Source organism: Prinia subflava, chromosome 5, assembly GCF_021018805.1.
Source record: "Prinia subflava isolate CZ2003 ecotype Zambia chromosome 5, Cam_Psub_1.2, whole genome shotgun sequence".
NCBI classification, from domain to species: Eukaryota; Metazoa; Chordata; class Aves; order Passeriformes; family Cisticolidae; genus Prinia; species Prinia subflava.
The window spans coordinates 52,387,727-52,404,461 of NC_086251.1; the positions used below are offsets into that span (position 1 = coordinate 52,387,727).

Here is a 16,735-nt window from a genome sequence, read left to right on the forward strand (position 1 = left end):
CAACTTCTCTAAATTCCTATTAACAATTCTTATAAGAAATAATTCATTTAACTCTATTTTGCTGTGATGTCAAATACTTATTTGACAATTTTTTTTTATTTAATATTTTTCAGACTGTTCAGCTAGCTCAAATAATAAAAATGCCTTATTCTGTCTTCACTTCATTTAATTCACTTCCCATTTCAGGAAGAAAAAATCAAGACTAAACATCTACCAAATGTTATTCCTCTCCAACTGAATGTGACGGATTGTCTGACGATCACATAAAAATTAAACAAAAAGTGCATTGTTCCCTTCCAGATTTTTCAGCTGGTGTAAATCAACATAGCTTCAGTGATGCCAAGTTGCAGGGATGTACATCAATTGAGAATCTTGCCCTTCATCTTCAGAGAGAGAGAGAGACTTTACCTACAGTTTAGTTTCTCTGTCTTTCTAGACTCAGGAAAACTTCAAACTACTTTCCTTTCATACTCTGCATAGCCCCCTAAATAATCCATTTTGGTTTAAGTTCATCACTTCTCCTAACCTGAGAAGAGGTCTCATGGAGAAGGCACAGAACAGATGTGACTGGTCATCCACTCTGTCCAAGAATGTCTGGCTAAGATCCAGGTATTGTAATTACTCAGTGTTTCAGTTTTGACTTGTGAAATACATCTTTTGCAAAGATAAATATGCACAGGGTTTGCTCACCCCTGGCTGTCCATTGATCTGGTCCTATAGTGCCATCAAATCTTTAAAAACCTTAGTATCAAAATGAAATAATTTTAATTTAATCTAAAATATAGTCTTGAAGGTATTACTATTTTCCATTCAGTTTGATCCTTCTAGCTCCCTTATTCCCTCTCCCTGAAAAACAGAGGAGCCCAGCTACCACAGGGACCGGGCATCCTCTTCTGACCACCAGGAATTTGCAAGCATGAGAGGAAAGGAGCCTTTAAAGGTACAATTCTGGGATTCTCAGGCTTCCAAAGCCCCTTGCTCAGGGTGCCTCATGCACTGGCAGAAAGGTAATTGCAGGCCAGACTCAGAAGCACATCTGCATCACCAGTGCACTTGTCCAAAGGAGCTGGACAAGTGCAGCCCTGGAAGAATCTCTGAAATGCTGCTTCCAGACTTCTGGTCCTCACTGGTTGTAGCACCACTGGTTGTTTGTCTTCCTCCAAATTTCCCTGCCTCCCTCTCCATGATCCTTTTCTCTTTCCCATCTTCAACCACAGTGCCTTCCAAGCCAGACTAATCAATTTTTTTTTCCATTATATAACCCAATGAGTAATCAAATCCATTTAAAAAAATAACAAAACTGGGGAACTGACAAGACATGTGTCTACCATCACCCTATATCCAAACACTGAGGTTTGAACTTGGCTCAGACATCTCTGAAAATGTCAAATGTGGATTTCCACAAACATGGGGAAAAGGTTCCACAGTTGATGTAAACAGAATAAAGGTGCACTGCTTAAAGTTGCCTAGCAAGCACGCAGAGTAAACCGTAGAGAAGGAAGTAGCAGACTTCAGCCTGACAAACTCTTACACACGTGTTTAACATTAAGAAATGTAAGAGTTCCTCCTTCAAATGGGACACTCAAAAGCTTAAAGGTATGGTTAGTTGTCTAAGAATTTGAAGAACAGAAGCCTCAGTTCTGTAGACATTTTTTGTACTGAAAACTAACCCACATGTAGACTTTAGACATTTCTGTAGTAATCCAAATCAGGCAACATCAGACAAACTTCTTTTTTTAATTGGTTTTGAGGGTGACATTAAAAACACATTAGGTCCCCTGTAAAAGAATTCACCTGATCTGCTTATGTCTACCAGTGCAAGTGAAAACAGAACAGAACTTAAGGGATCATGCAGGACAAATTACAGAGAAGAAAAAAAAAAAAAAAGAAAAATTCAGGATTTCTTTGACTTTTTAGATGGAGGGTCAGATTTCCATGGCAAGCACTCAGTCCTGCTCCAGGGTGTCTGGCCACAGACAAAACAAATGCCAAGTCACCTCGTGTCCCAAGGATCTGACAAATTTGGACAACAAATCACACTGGCAGCCCCCTCGGAAGCTCTCAGATGTTTTCATTCCACTGGGATGTAGCATCCAGTGCAGACATCATGAGAAGCACAGCAGCTGCGTTCCCACCTTCAGGTGTCCAGCATATGCTGGGTTCTGGCAGGTGCATTGCTCATGGTGAGTTCACAACTAGCCAGATCATGACTTCACTGCAGCAGAAGACTGAACTACAGACATGTAAGGATGAGAAAAGTCAATTCAAAGGAAATGTGGGGATGGGATGGGATGGGATGGGATGGGATGGGATGGGATGGGATGGGATGGGATGGGATGGGATGGGATGGGATGGGATGGGATGGGATGGGATGGGATGGGATGGGATGGGATGGGATGGGATGGGATGGGATGGGATGGGATGGGATGGGATGGGATGGGATGGGATGGGATGGGATGGGATGGGATGGGATGGGATGGGATGGGATGGGATGGGATGGGATGGGATGGGATGGGATGGGATGGGATGGGATGGGATGGGATGGGATGGGATGGGATGGGATGGGATGGGATGGGATGGGATGGGATGGGATGGGATGGGATGGGATGGGATGGGATGGGATGGGATGGGATGGGATGGGATGGGATGGGATGGGATGGGATGGGATGGGATGGGATGCGATGCGATGGGATGCGATGCGATGGGATGGGATGGGATGGGATGGGATGGGATGGGATGGGATGCGATGGGATGGGATGGGATGGGATGGGATGGGATGGGATGGGATGGGATGGGATGGGATGGGATGGGATGGGATGGGATGGGATGGGATGGGATGGGATGGGATGGGATGGGATGGGATGGGATGGGATGGGATGGGATGGGATGGGATGGGATGGGATGGGATGGGATGGGATGGGATGGGATGGGATGGGATGGGATGGGATGGGATGCGATGGGATGCGATGGGATGCGATGGGATGGGATGGGATGCGATGGGATGCGATGGGATGCGATGGGATGCGATGTGATGGGATGCGATGCAATGCAAAAAATTAATGGAGAAATAAGAAAGCTAATTTATGAAGAATAAAAGGCATTTAAAACGTTAGCTTTCGCTGATGTATTTCCCTTTCCCTGAACACTACAATTCTCTTTGTGTTTAGTCTTGGTTTTCTGTTTGGGCTGTTTGGGGTTTTTTGACATTGTTACATCTAATTTTGCTTCCAGTACACTGTCCTATATGGTAATAAAATACTTCAGCATTGTCCATTCCTGAAAATGATTTTATGGAAGGAGACAGCAAGAGGAACAATTCCTATTGCACAATAAGTAAAACTCTCCCAATGGGTCCCTGTTCATGATAATATACTATGGGGAAAAAAAAGACTACGAACAATCAGAATAATAAATAGCATGTACAAAATGTATAGTAAATACACTACAGTATAGTAAATACACTACAGGGACTACTTAGAGAGTATCTTCCACTCCATAAGCATCATGAACCATCTTCTGTGGTTTGGCACATCAAATATTTGCTATGTACTTTACCATTTTAAAAGTATTACAAAGTCTTGGCTGGACACCAAGCAAATGCTGTACATTACATTGTCAATTGTTGCCTTGCATATTCGATGTCTGACCTCACCTCCCTCCACAGTTCAATGTGTAGAAACACCAATGAAATACATGATATTTATTTCCAGTGACACATTATTAAATGGGTCTGTCACACTGACAAAGCAAAGTATTTCTCTTTAAGGGGAAGTCTCAAAGGAAATTTACCCCATTAGGAGCCAAGGACTTCCAAATTACATTTGAGAACCAATTCGGTTAAATAACTGGTTTGCAAGTTGTGCAAGGTCCATTATCTGAGGGACAACATAGGACTTTCTACACCACTGTGGAAGGACAGACTTACAAGCAATCCTTGTGCATTCCTTAAATACAACATTGAGGAAAACCACACTACACTCTTATTAATAAATGTGTCAGTAACGCAGATACATACCCCAGATAGAGATATCTGTGGACGTAAGGTAAGGAAAAAGAAAGAAGAAATTGTAGACAGGCAAGACAGGGACACTTACTCTACAGGCTTGACTGGGCCAGAAGATCAAGTTCCAGAGCAGCTCCCAATACAAAAGATGGATCAGTCCATCATCTCCTAGCATGCTGGACAACCTTCAAGGGCTTTCTCACTCCTGTCTCCCTTGGATACATCAAAGAAATCAGCATAACACAACACTGTATTTTATCAAAGAAGGAAAAGAGAAATACTTAATGAAATTAAAGTCCAGGTGAGTGGAAATACAGGAGAAAATCATTGAGACTCTACTTGTATATGGGCTAAAAATGAGGCTGCTAATAAGGTTGCAAGTTGTGATATCATGCAGATTCTGGCAGAGGGAAGAGGGATTGCCAGCATACTGAGTACAACCTAGATATCAGGAGTTATCCATCATGAGTGGGAACCAAATATTGGTTGTCCAGTGACCCTAGCTCAGGTCGGTAATAGAAAAGGTCACCCTTGCTGCAGAGTGATCATGGTTCCATGATCCAAAGTGTCCAATTTCTTATCAGCACATCTGACATGGTCTCATCAGCTATAAAATATATTTTCTTACCAGCTCTAAAAGACTTTCACTACTGGCCTGGCCTGGATTAAAGCTGGAACATGCATCAAGAAGATTCCTTGCCTGTACAAATTAATCCCAAACTTTTTAGTCTGTATTTCTTTTTAATTAAATTTTCTGTGAATAATAAGAATGAATTTGCAGAAATTCAAGGAGGTGGTACAGAGTATTCCTTCATTTCTGAAATGAAGAAATACATTCCAGATTTCTTTCTGAAAAGCAGTATCAGGAAATCAAAACATGTAAAGCATGCATAAGGATGATACAGGAACTATTATTATTGCTATTATATGTCAGTCATAATGTCACTAAAAACCTTGTGAGTTCTCATGGATTTGAGTTTGTATGGAAACCGCTTTTATTAAGTACTGTTTTTAAAAATCAGTTGTTTACCATATTACAGTTCCTCTTAGGTCACTGAGGTTTTTTTTTCTGAAATACATTAAAATGCAATAATAACAGCCCCCACAGTTCAGCACAAGAGTTTAGGATTTTGTATTCTATTATGACAGAGGACACATCTAAGCATTACATTAGCAGAGTGTTTACCTCACTATACTGAAATTATATCAGTGAAGAATACATGCTTTAGGGCATCTGGCTGTCTCTATTTGTACTCCATGACAACCTTGCATCAGAAAGTGCATCCCTAGCAAGTACATTTCTGGAGCATTAAGTTATCTGTATCCTGTGTGACATACATTCTTTCCTTAAGGTCAGCTGAAATGTAAATTCTGCCCTTCCCCTCAGACTCTATTTAAATCTGCAGACAACACTGTATTTGTCAAAATAACTCCTCGTAGAAATGTGGCCAACTCTATTTACAGATTGATACTTATGCACCAAGGACTGGTCCCAAACCTTGGTTTGAGTTATCTAACCCAGGGAAAGGAGCCACTCTATCACTATTCTGTCATTGAAGATTGATTACCAGTGGCCACTTGCCAATGCTAATGATCCAGTTTGAGAATGGATTTCAAATCCAGACATTTCTTTCAGGAGATTGTTTGCTATGCCAGTTTTCTGCTCCAAAAATATGCAAATCTCCAAAGTTCACAGTTGTAAGGATAAGTTTATAAATTCAGAATCAAGTATTACCTGACTCTGCAATGTGTGACCAAAGCTGCAAATAAAGAAAATAAAACTTTTAAAAGCACAAATAGCTTTTAAGAAGTAGAACTGAAAGTCACCTCAAACCAAATCAGCACTGAACCCTAACAACAGTCCATGTCTAATGAACATTTTCTGCTATTTCACATATGTTTTATGTATATATTTCACATGTCTTAAGTATGTTAGAGTGACTTCCATATTTTTTTGAGAATTACTTCTTATTTCAGTCGCTCAATATGTCAATAGCTATTCAGAATTACTGTCAGTGGGTCAGTAGCCCTCAACCACTTACTAACTTCTCTACTGTCCTTCTGTAGGCAATTTTCCAGAAGGACTTTGGCTCCCCTAACTCTACAGTCTCAGTTAAAAACCAGGAAATATAACCAACAACATGAGACTGCAAAAAGTAAGACAAAGAAAACTTTGAAGATCACTAGATCTGAGATCCAAAAAGACATCTGATTGTATAACAGAGGCCACAGACTTTCATCCAGGTACTTTTGCACTGAGCCATATAATTTCTGTTTAACAAAATATATCTTCCATAAAGGCATTTAGTCTTATTTAGAAATGTCAAGAGAGAAAGAATTCACTTCTGGGTAGTTTGTTCCAGTGGTTTACGCCAACAGTATTTCCAAAGCCTACAGAATTAAGAGATATTTTTTGCACTTATATAATTCCAGCTCTCATCTCTGCAGACAGAAATTCATTAAAGTCTACAGACCTCACTCATCACTGATTTAAGCCAAAAACTTTAAGTTTCATTGACTGTCTTTACTTTTAATACAATCAAACTTTTTTTTCATGCCAAGAATTCCCAAGATGTTTACTTGTTTGACAGGGAGAAGGAAGGAGTGGACCAATTTATTACACTGAACTGTTTCAATTGGAAAAGGACTGAGGATGCTTGGATGTGCAGACAGCATGGAAAATATGGATCCTCAAAAAATTACCCAAAAAGACACGGTCGTGCATTGTTGGCAAAAATACTTATGATAGGGCAGGTACAGCTTGGAAAGAAAATCGAGAATTTGCTAAAGAACTGAATGATCTAGATGAGGAGTTTAGCATGGAACAGGGAACACAGAGGGTGGTCACTCTCAATGCAAGATCGTTCTTTTCCTCTGCTTTGGAAACAAACAAACAAAAAAAAAAGCACAGGGTAACAGCCCTTCACATCAGCCAAAAGCTCCAGTTCAGCTGAGAAGGGAAAGAGTTAAAGTTTGAATGGGATATAAGAAAGGGAACACAGAGAAGCAAAGGTTCATGAGCAACAGTTGGAATGAAGAAAAAACCATGAGAGGAAATAATAAAAAATTATGTAACATTTAATGTTATTTTCATCAAAGTTTTGTGGATACTATTGAAAAGCACTCTATTGTAGACTACAATCTTGTTTTTTTAGATTTTATACATAACAGGGTAACAGCTCTTTGGGATCCTTCTGGAGCACAAAACAATTCAAAGAAGATGTACCATGTATGGGTTCATGAAGAAAATTAATATTGAGACCAATTTTGCAAGCATAGAATACACCCTGTCTATCATGGAATATTATTAGTCATTTCTTCTGGCACCTCGTAATTCTGTTCTGCTGGGAATATGTTTGGGGAAAGCAACTTTTAACACCTGAGCTGCCACTCTACTAAATATTTCTCACCAAAAATCCACAGAATCTCTTGCATAAGCAAAATTGCACTTCCCCATTCTTCCCAAGAGCAAACCTTGAAAACTTTCCTTTTAGGACTAGCCTCTGTCTATGCTTTGGTGTTAAGAGAAATAAGAGGAACAACCTGATGTCGAAAGTAAAATCAATACTTGGAACTCCAGAAATTTCCTTGCCATTTAGCCTTTAGACACAAGATGGCAGCAAGAAATTCATTTCAAGCCTTTGCTCCCAGTAGCTCAGCATTACCTGGCAGTAACTGTTAAAGGTAGGGGTTTGTGGGCTTGGTTATTGTGAGTACTTGATGGTACTCACAAACACTCCTGCCCTCACACTGTTCTCCTAACACCCATGGCCCTGAACTCTGCTGTTAGCTCTAGTCATAATGACCAAATATTTATTGTACTGCATACACAGCCGTGCACAAAAATACTTCTACAGCAAACGCCGTTGTTAAGGTGGGTCAAGCACAGCCCTTCTAGTGGACATAAATCACTGGAAAACTCATTCATTAGGTCTTACTTGATAAGGTAGCCCTTTGTTCCTATTCTTTCCTACTGTGATATTTTTCCTTTCTCATAAATTTAGCTTTTAGGATCTAGAGTCTTTAGTAGTCCTGAAAATTTTCAACTTTTTCTTTTTTTTTAGATTTCTCCAACCTGTGATGTTTTAGAACTCATCTGATCCAAAGTATCAGCTTTAGAGCTGTTCAAAAAAGATTTTGCATATTTCTAAATATTCTGTGTCAGAAGGAATTTCTGCCATTTAAATTCAAATGAAAAGTGGGGTTTGCCATTACACAGGAAAATTATCTAATTTTAACCCATTGAAAAATGAACAGTGGAATAACTCAGATTAGTCTGCAACTCAAAAGTTCCTTAGTATTTGTGAAGCATTCACAACTTTTGTTGATAAGAGAAACTGCTCCAAGGACTCCTACGACCAAAACAATGCTCTAAAATTAAAGGTTTTGAACCAAACTTGCCACCTACAGCCTAAAAACAATTCAGATACTCTGTGGATGAAAGGAACAGGCATATAATACACACATGCCATAATACCTCATATGAATTAAATAATAAAGCAAGTTAAAGAGGACCCAGGGCATTCCTTCAGAGACAGCAACATTCTGGAGCAACATTCCTCATGTTGCAAGCAAGCCAGAGCTACACTGGCATTGCTCCACCTAATGCTGAAGTAACGTGACAAAAAAACACTAAGTAAAATTTTTAAAGTAAAAAACTCTAATAAAGGTACCCAGATATACATCTGGGTTTAGCCATCCACCTCCTAAATTGATTCTACTCGCTGGTAGAGAAGCCACTGATTTTAATTACACAGCCCATCAATGATGTATGTCTGCCAACTTTATTACATATTTTCATTGTCTTTCTTTAAATAATTTTCTTCAGACTGTTAGCAACTGATTTTTTCAAGTGTCTTGTTAAAACAGGACTGTCTGATTTGGCCTGATAATACATATTTAATCTTTTAATATCTCAAAATAAATATTCTGCTTCGTAGTAGCCAGACATTGCACTTGACATTACAAGGACACACAGCTATTATATCAACTTGTTTGGGAAACATGTGATATACAAGTATACAGAAAATCTGGCCCTTTGTTTAAATCTTGTAAGTGTTTCTTTTCCCTCAGAAATACATATCTGTCTTCCAAAAAAAACATCTCACAAGATTAATGAATATTCCCTTTGTTAAAAACTTTCATATTCTCTGGTCAAGAGGAACAATGTCCAGCTAGTAATTAATCTGCACTCTGGTTCAAGGACAGAATTATTTACTTACAAACTTGGAATGCCGGAGATTGAAAACACATTTTTATCAGGACACTAACAATACTGAGAGTTGAGGTGAGGTCTGAAGAACTCAGATGAAATTCTTAAAATATTACCACAAAATATGTTTGATTATTTACCCCTTTTGAGCACTGAAGTTTTCACTGAGCATCAGTATGTCTGTCTTAAACTAAATAAACCTAAAATGAGCCACAAAATTATATTAACTTTTTTGTTGGAAGTAGTCCTGATGTTCCCACAAACATTAAAAATATGTGCAGAATCTATTGTGTGTTTAGATGGAAATAAATTCTTCTTTTCTTCAGGAATAGCATTCCTAGCGTAATATTTTAGAGACCCTGAACTTACTCTTTTCTATCCACAAAGTTCTGAATAGGTTCTCATTTGACCTGCATTTGAATAGCTGAAGACTGAATCGCATTTTTAACTTTTCCAGATAGGGATTCCTATTTTAAGAACATTTGTTTTTATCTGCTATATACAGAGTTCCCTTCAGAAAACAAGCACTGCAGGAGAAAAAAAATCTCTTTTTCTCTAATCTAATTACAGCAAAGAAACTCCCCAGGCCAAATCTTCACACCTCATTGTCTTCCTGGAGGATTTTGTCATGACCTTAAGTCTTCTCACCTTCTTCTGGTAAACTACAGGTAAAAGATGGAAGCAGAGATGGAATTCTTATTTTTCATCCTGGGAGACAAATCCTAGCATTTCCAGTAAATTGCTGCCAAATTTCAAGGTGAGATTTTTGATTAATCTTAAGCTGCAGATCACGCAAAGAGAAGCACAGACCTGTTACAGGGATGTCTCACACGGAAAACTCCCAGACAGTTTTCCACCAACACAGCACAAAGCAGGCAGACTCAGGAGAAGAACCAGAGCCAAAAGTTCACTTGGAAGAGTAGAAAGCTGTGGCTGATCCTTCCACATTGTCACCCAGTTCTGCACTTGGTGCAAAGCTTTCCTCCACTGAAGCAGGCAGGTCTGAATTGCAACAGAATGCAGCTGTAAATCAGCCAAAATAATGTAAAATTAATAGTCTGTCTCCCTTCCCATGTATTTATAAACAAATACACCTTGAATATGCTCAAATATTATATGTGTTTCCCACAAATGCTCAAACAATCATATGGTACAAATACTATACATAAGTGAGCTTCTGAACTGATGCATAAGTATTCATAGAAACCATATTTTCAAACTACATGACGAACAATAGTGCCAGTCACTCAAAAATTTATCCAATTTTGTAGCAGAAGCATCTTTAATATGCACCAGAAATTAAACACTTAGAGTTACACTTGAGTTTCAAATTTATCTGAATCAATACTCCCAGGGAAATTATCAATAACAATCTTTTTTTAATTCGAATTAAAATTCGTTAAATATGGATAATGAATAATTCAAAATATCTGCTTTGTTCTTAAAATGTAGTGAAGTGAGAATCTACATTTATCAAATAAATTATTCATTGCAAGATTAGTCATTCTGTTCTGCCAATACATATCACACAAACAGATTCAATTACTAGAATCATGGCTTGAGAAGAAACCTTGTCTGATCTTAGCTTGCAGTTTCAGCAAAATCACTTAGTCAGACATAGGATTTTAACACAGAGACTATCATTAGGATAATGTCATATATCAAAGAAAATAAATGTAGTCTGAAGAAACCACTTAACCTAACAAATCTTCAAAGAAAAACAAATAAGATAGCTTTAAAAATAAGTTATATGACACCAGTGAAATAATAGGCTGTTCTGGAAGGAAAAGGGTATTATAAATTTTTGAAGAAAAAGATAGTTCTTAGAGAGTATAAATATTATAGGCACAACATTTTTGAATACTGAAATGAAATTTTGCAAGAAAGTTGGAGTCTTTAATTTGGTCTGCAGTCTGAGACTCAGTCACTTTAGAAACTATGACACAAAGAAGCTTTTAATATTAGCTCTTCTAATTCTTTTGTCCCATTCCAGTACTTCTAGTGAATCAGGTTCATCAGTACAGATAAACCTGCAACAGAGCCTACATAAAACTATTGTGCTGGAAAAAAGAGATTTCAATCAACTCAAAAATAGTAAATATAGAAACAAGAATAATTTTTTAAACTATGTGACATTAGAGTTCTATGATATTTTAAACTGAAGTGAGCCCTTATCCCTTATCCCTTATTGTTTGTGTAATATTTGTTAGAAATTGGATTTGTTTCATTTTGCCTAGACTTTTTTATACTCAAGAGACATAATGACTGTTCAGAATCAAATACAAAATAAGTGGCATATACAAAAGTAAAACACAGAGACCAAACAGGTACTATTTTAGAAAATACAAGTATTTCCTACCAGGAGCATTAAAATAAGATACTAATTGAAGAAATTATTGAATAGTTTACAAAGATTTCATTTTTTCCTTTAATCTCCAGGACAGAATAAGAATCCTAAAGAACAGGAAATTTCATTTCAAGTGAAATAACTAAAGCTCAAGGTTTTGGAAGTGAAAAATAAGCTTTACAAAACTAAGAAAATGTTTTTTTAAAAAATTAGAAAACAGAATGCAATTAAAAACAAATATTAATATATTGTTGGGACAAACAAATTGATACCGTGAGTAATCTGATTCATGATTTTTAATGTCTGCTGCAACAGGTTACTTTCAACTAACTGACTTACCTTTATTTCATATCATATACTATCATAGAATGACAGAATGGTTCGAGTTAGAAGGGACCTTAAAGACCACCTAGTTCCAACACCTTCCACTCGACCAGGTTACTCAAAGCCCCATCCAATCTGGGCCTCAGCACTACCAAGGATGGGGCAGCCACAGCTACTCTGGGTAACCTGTTCCAGTGCCTCACCACCCTCACAGCAGAGAATTTCTTCCTCATATCTAATCTAAACATCTCATATCTGCTCTCTTTAGCATGTTTGATGTCATTCTCTGTTGTCTTATCACTAAAAAGTCCCTCCCCTGTTCTCTTATAGCCCCTTTAGGTACTGCAAGGGACAAAATGTTCTCCCTGGAGCCTTCTCTTCTCCAGGCTGAACATCCCCCACTCTGTCAGCCTTTCTTCACAAGAGAGATTGTGAAACCCTTTCCTCCAACATGTCAACTGCACCACACAGCTTCATGTCACCTTCAGACTTGCTGAGGGTGCCCTCAATCCCACTGTCCATGTCACCAACAAAGTGGTACTGGTTCACTGTAGTGCAAAAGTTTTTTCAAAATACATTCATTTTGTTTTCATTGTAGTGCAAAAGTTCTTCTCATTGAATCTTATTTGAAAATGATACAATATTGAAGAAAAAAATCACCCAACAGAGAGCATTATCTAATGTCCAAGTGTATTTGAACTGATTTAGCAGTGTAACCACTGTGGAAGTATTTTTCAATGCCTCAGAAAAGCTTCATTAAAATTAGGACCTGAAAAAATACTATGCATTACGTTACCTGTGCATTATTGTATTTATATCAACAGTCATATCCCATTATTCAAACTCTTACACAGTAAAATCCTGCTCTACAAAATCACCACAAAAATTACCAGATGTATCTATCTACATAACTAGAAATACTTCAGCACTATTGAAGTCAATGGTCCTTTATACAGAAGTTTTAGTGGAGCCAGGGAAAATAATATTTATGAAAATTAGCAATAGATATAATTCTTTATATATTTTATTATTATACATATTTTAATATTGCACTTTATTTGTGGAACTTTACTAAAATCTGAAACTTTATTGATGCTAGGGGAGAAATACAATATGGGCTCCATTTTATCCAAGGTGACTAAATTAAATAAATAAGTAGAGAGAAAAATAAAATGGATTTTTTTTTTTTAATGAAAGATTTTAAGTCCACCCATATTCAAGAAAAATCCAGAAGCTATTTTGATAAATATGAAAATCTAAACATTTCAGTCTACAGTGGCCATTTTAAAAATAAGTAGTTCAAATGCTGGGCTTGAAGGGAAAGAAAGTAAGCAGCAAAAAACATAAGAGGAAAGAAATGCAATTAAAAAAAATATTGTAAACTAGACAAAATTGCATAGTCCTATCTGAAAGAGCACAAGAAAGAAAATGTGACAGGCAGGCATGTACTTTTAGAAGCAACACACTTCATTTTGTACAAAGTGTTCCCTTGGCTTGTCAATGTGTAAAGAACAAACACCAACCAAGAGTCTTATTCACCAGAAAAGGAATTGTGTTATAGCTGAACTCAATTAACCACCAGCTGAAGAATCTGATCCAGGAAGCTTAAGATGCTTAGAAACCAAATAAATGAAATGCAAAGAGCAATTTTAAAATATTTTAGAAAAATTATATTCCAGAAAAAAAATAGGAATGATAAATTCAGGGAAATAAATAAAAAAATATATATAGTCTCTCAAAAACAATTTCTTCATTAAGAAAACTAATGAAACATTATCTAGATATTATTGCTATATTTTAAGTATAAAGTATTTTAACTGTATGGATAAAAATGATGGTCAATGTCTCAATTTCAAACTAGATTATGCTTGAGAAGGCCTTAGAACAGTTGAAGTCATTAATAACTTGGTGGAACAGGAAATAGTCTTAAAACTTGGGCAAAGACAGAAGTGGAAGAGACTGAAAGCCATTTGAAACAGAAGATCCAAAGTAAGCGTGATAAATTAGTGGGAAGAGGGGAATGAAATCATTTAGATGAAATTTTATGAAGTTCAAAGTTCTGCAATAAAAGAAAAAACTCAAATATACAGTATCAAAAAGGGAAGGCTGGAAAAGAAACAACTGGGTAAGCTGGATCAGACTGAATATGAGTCAACTGTAGATGAATATTTCAAAACAGAATAATATAATTCTGTGTTTATTAAAAATAAAGCTCTGCATAAAACATGGAAGGAAATTATCCACTCAACTAATGACTGGTAAAGCCTCTCTATTTTGGTCTCTCAATTTTAAGAAAGATGTGGTAAACTGGAAAGAGTCCTGAGGAGAACAAAGAACAAGGGGAAAATTATAAAATGTGACCTATCAGGAAAAAACAGAAGACTGAAGACAGAATTATAAACATCAGCCAATGTTGACTTTCAAAATTTTAAAGTCATCACATATCCTGTTTCCATCAAAGGATGGCAAGAAGTAATTAGCTTCATGTGTGAGAGAAGAGTTAGATTAGATGTTAGGAAAAGTCTTTGTACCAAGGAGACAAGCTATCCTAGTATGGGTAAAAGAAGGCTGGTAGGGAAAGTAACCACAGCATTACTTTGCTCCAAAGAAAAATTTTCAGCTGAAAATGGAATAAATAAAATGAGTGCGATGAGAATAGCAGGAGGGAAATGCTGGCTCTCCAACAAATAGCCTCTTTCACTCACAGTCTTGGTCTGCCACACCAAATACTCATGACCAACTCCTTTCCTGGTAAAAACTGGTACAGCTGCAATGGCTTGAAGTTCTTCTTGGTCTGTATTATCAGGTGGCATCAGACCCTGTAGTTTGTCTAGGAAAAGAGAAATGGGAAATGCTTTTATCAAAAGACAGCTGTGGACAACTTCGGACAGTAGCCTTGCACCAGTGGTTGATTCTCTGACCTTTTAACAGAGAGAGTTTCACACAAAGCTGTGCTTGTCCTTCGGGGAGGTACCACACTAAATTTTCAGTTATCTTTTCCTCTCTGATACAGCTATGGTTACATCTAGCATCTTCCTCCTGCTCTTCTATTACACAGACCATCCAAATTTATGGTCAGTCCCTAACAAGCAAATACATTGGATGAGAATATAACAGCAGCAGCAAAAGAAACTCCAAAATTCACCAAATGAGGCATAAGGATATTAAACCTAAAATCCTGTAGTTGCAGGAGAAATATTTATTTGCCTCCATCTTGGTATTCCGGCCAAGCATATTTGTTTGGATTTGTAAATAGTCTGGTTCAAATAAGCTGTTTTTCTGAGTAGCTGATTTTAGAGTTTCCTCTTGTGAGGAAATTTTCTTGTTGTTTTGCAGATAAAAATTGAATATATTTTGAAAAGACTGTCTACATCCATGGGGGCAGAATAATATTTTGACAGAGGAAATGCCAATGTTTCTCTGCTTCATTCCTGGCCAAAGTCACTCACCAAGGTATGGGAGGTGCTGGGCAAAGGTCAGGCCTTTGGGTGCACTTTGGCTAAGTTTCTTCCTGGCTTAAGAAGGTTATTTGGGAACTATTGGCTCCAATGAATGCAGATAGTATCTGTGATTCTTTTTTGGGCAATCCATTTGTTTATTGCCCTTACCAACATGGACGACCTTATTTTCAAAGAGATAATGAGTGGCAATTTGACTTATGCTCATCTCTTTTTAATCTGCCCTGGGCCATATTCACTGCTGAAGTGTGTTATAAGGAGCACTCTATAGTGTAGAATGCTGTTCAGGTGACAGCAGCTGACTGCTTCACTTCAGCATCTCCTTGGAAGTAAAGGCATTGTCCAGTTCATGCACAGAAAGTAGTGTGAGTAAGGTGACTGACCTTCCACACGAGAGGTAATGGTAAGTTTAATTTTCATGTTGCTGCCCTATGCTTAGGCTGCAGTTATAGCACAGGTCAGCTGCTTCTCCACCTCAAAGCTGGGGTGCCCCAGGGTGGCACCTGGCTCCTCCTCTTTCTGCCACAGGGCATGATCTGGGGGCCCAAATAGCTGGATTGTAACAGCCTTGCTCAAGAACTCAACTGCCTGGTGTGCAGTCCCAGCCTGACCCAACCAAAACCTCCCTCTGTCCACGTTTGACCCAGCACGTTAGAGGGGATGAGAGGGGTTTTGTCAGATGCCTCATCAGACGCTGCCAGATGTTGTCGGCACCTTGCCAGAGTTCACCCTGCAGCTGCTGGCTGTCACAGCTCCCTCTCTTACCTATTCCCAACATGGTACAGCTACATTCCACCCCTTTCTTGGAGCAGCTTCTCCAGTTCCAGTCAGGGCAGAAGCTTTGTGTAGCACACAGTAAAACTTTAGGCACTGAGGTGCAACACAGGCATGACAGCAACAGACAGAACAGGCTGACAACTTCTTCAAGTATTCCACCTAAGAGCAGGAACTGACTATAAAAAAGCACTGGAGAACTGCATCAGCGAAAGGTTCAGAGATAAAATAAACACTGTAAACACAATACAGCCTTTCATAGTAGGAGAAAGACCAAGGGAGGAGGAACAGTACAGCCTTTGCTGTTTTGACTGGCATCACTGCTTGTCTCGCTCTGACAGGTTGCCAGGTTAAGGTTTTGTTTTGAATCAGTCGTTTCCCTTTGAACAGTGGCAACTGTTACCATTGTTACCCTGTTAGACTGAAAATAAAACAAAATTTCCACCAGCAGCTTTCCTACCATATGTTTATTCTAGGAGGCAGCAGGCAGCTAGGATTTGGTAGCAATCACAGTGAGGAAACATTTGCAGGACCTGTCTCAACAATATGATTGCCTCAATCACAGTAATATCATACAGAAGGAGACTCTGAATTCACAACTGCTGTCCATGAGACCT

General features: G+C 38.1%; 1 long non-coding RNA gene across 2 annotated transcripts in view; it reads right to left on the minus strand.

Annotated features, from left to right (window-relative positions):
* LOC134551591 (uncharacterized) overlaps nucleotides 1–16,303 on the minus strand; it is a 142,451-nt gene extending 126,148 nt beyond the window's left edge. Inside the window, exons 1-2 of one of the 2 annotated variants that reach the window (XR_010080594.1) lie at nucleotides 16,110–16,303; nucleotides 14,592–14,716 (exon numbers count right to left, since the gene is read on the minus strand). This is a non-coding gene — a long non-coding RNA (uncharacterized LOC134551591). Of the gene's footprint in view, nucleotides 1–10,025; nucleotides 10,239–11,901; nucleotides 12,076–14,591; nucleotides 14,717–16,109 lie in introns of those variants that run through there. The other variant, XR_010080593.1, reaches the window with a different exon arrangement.
* Between the last annotated feature and the right edge of the window lie 432 nt (nucleotides 16,304–16,735).